This window comes from Frieseomelitta varia, unplaced genomic scaffold (genome assembly GCF_011392965.1).
Source record: "Frieseomelitta varia isolate USP_RPSP 00005682 unplaced genomic scaffold, Fvar_1.2 scaffold_250, whole genome shotgun sequence".
Taxonomy (NCBI): domain Eukaryota; kingdom Metazoa; phylum Arthropoda; class Insecta; order Hymenoptera; family Apidae; genus Frieseomelitta; species Frieseomelitta varia.
This window is the reverse complement of record NW_025109980.1, coordinates 707959-710379: the sequence shown is the minus strand read 5'-3', so window position 1 is coordinate 710379 and position 2421 is coordinate 707959.

Genomic DNA, 2421 nt, shown 5'->3' with positions numbered 1-2421 from the left:
CGCAAGATGGTTAACCACTGATTTGCGGACCGTAACGAGCGACCGATCCGTACACAAGAATTCGTCGCTTTCTTTTTCTTTCGAACTCGTCGGCGATGATACCGCTGGATAGAAATGATTGAGAAGTAACAAATTCATTATTTGTTTTACTTAAATATACTTGAAGCTAAGAGAATATTACAATTTTGGGGCAAGAAATTATCGACGTGCGTGGCACGTCATTCCAGCGCAGTTTCGATAATTCCTCTCCGCGCGAATACGCGAATCGCGAGTCCCACGAAGCGGTATTTCAACGCGCGGTTGGTTTTTCCATCGGGTCGTCGCAGTTCGCAGACGTTTGCAAACCGTGGAAGGAATAATCTCGAGCCCCGAGTCCATTCATTCTCTCTCCGTCCTCCAGCTATATCCAGAAGCTCTCTCCGGACTCTTATCGGAGGAAAAACATTTCTTGATCTCGTTCTGCAGGACGACAGATGCCGGCTCTCTGTACCCGTGTTACCCTTATTCACTGGAATCGAAGATATTCACGGAAGCGTTCTCCGTCCCCTGCGGGGAGGAGGTAAAGGAGGAAGGAGGCCGCTTCTCACTCGTGGAAAAGGTGGCGAGCGACTCGTCTCGGGGCTTTTGAAATTTACGCGCGACGGATTTCGTTGCTCGTTTGCGCGTCGAAGGTCCCTGAAGCGTGAGCTGATCCAGGCCGTCTCTCTCGATTAGGCGAGCGGAAACGCCGTGAGAGCCAGGCGTCGTTAGAAACCCCTTCCGTCTGGACCGACGTTTTATTATTCCGATTTTATCCCGCCGATTTTGTCGTCGGACTCGTATTTAACAGGGCGTTAAAGATATTTTTGTCACTCCGGGGGAATATTATTGAGCTACCCGTGACCTGGATCACCACTCGCTCGACCGAGATATAAATTATCCAAATAGAATTTTCCAAACGCGACCAAGATCGTGTGTGCAAAAGATCTCTGTTCCAACAAACTAATACCGTTGGGCCTGACTTCCTAAAGGAATTTCTTCCTATTCTCCCAAATATGAAACGCGAAAGTTCAATATATGGCGAAAGCGAGAAATATTTGAAGAAGGCCCCCGGAGTGTGCAGCATCGGAAAGATTAATAAAGGCTGATGGAGCGGTGGGGTTAGCAGTTAGGGGTGGGACTAATCTCGTTCGGAGAAAAATTCCGCTCGTTTCGCGGGGTTTTCACGGGGTCACGAAGCCGGCCGGCCGTCCGGCAATTCTGGGAATGGAGCCTGCGCCTTTTTAAACATTAATCGTACCGCGCGATTGCATTTTCCCCCCTCATCCTCCTCCGCCGCTGGTCCCTCTTGGCCCCGATTGGCAAGCGGGGGGAACGCGATTACGCGTCTCGGGAGACGTGCCACCAACCAACATCGTTTTATATGGCGATTTCCTTTTTCCACGTCGGCGATTCTGTATCTTCGATTCGTACCGAGACTCGCGGCGTAATCTCGTGATTCTTACGTGATCCTCTCGGAGCCGTTCAAATTGCTCAAAGCGCTTGCGTGCGATCTTTGAAGTCGATCGGCTGAAGTTTGGAAAAAGAAAAAAAAAAAAAAAGAAAGAGAAACTGTCGTATAGTCGTGACCAATTTGTTTTCAGACATCCAGTTGATATTCTTCTCGAATATTTTCAAAATTTCTGCTCTTCGTTATTAACACTCGAACAAGTACTGGCTGTAAGTTTAATTTGCAGTTTGAGAACGCGACGTTTTAAGAAAAAGTCGGTGGTAATTGTTTTCACGTAAAGATATTACGTACAGATATTATAAACAGGATGATAATGATGACAATGACGAATATTGTTGATAATATACTCTTGAATAATTAATTTTTTATATTGAGCAACATTGGACAATATTACGCTCAGGCAGAAGGAATAATTGAACACATAGACTCATTCGATGAATTTAAGACAAGACTCGTTTGATAAATATATAATGTTGCACGTAGTAAGTGTAGAATATGACAGGTTGTATAAACATAATATCTCGATTATTTAAGTGTTGCAATTCGAAATTTATTACGAACGAATCAGTCTGTATTTTAACCCCTTGCGCTGGCAACTGGTTCGCGGACCATAACGAGTGACCGAAACGTATAAGATAATTTGTCGCTTCCTGTTTCTTTTTGAACTCGTCGGTATTATATCATTGGATAGAAATTATTAAGAAATAACAAACTTATCATTTACTTTGCCTGGGTTACATTTAAATATACTTAAAACTGATATATTTAAATATATATAATAAACTATATTCAAATAAATCTAACTGGTGTATTTGAATTAATAGTTTATGTATTTAAATAAATATAACTGGTATATTTAAATATACTAAAATGTTGCAATGTACTATATTTAAATAAATATAACTTTAGTATATTTAAATATACTAAATATA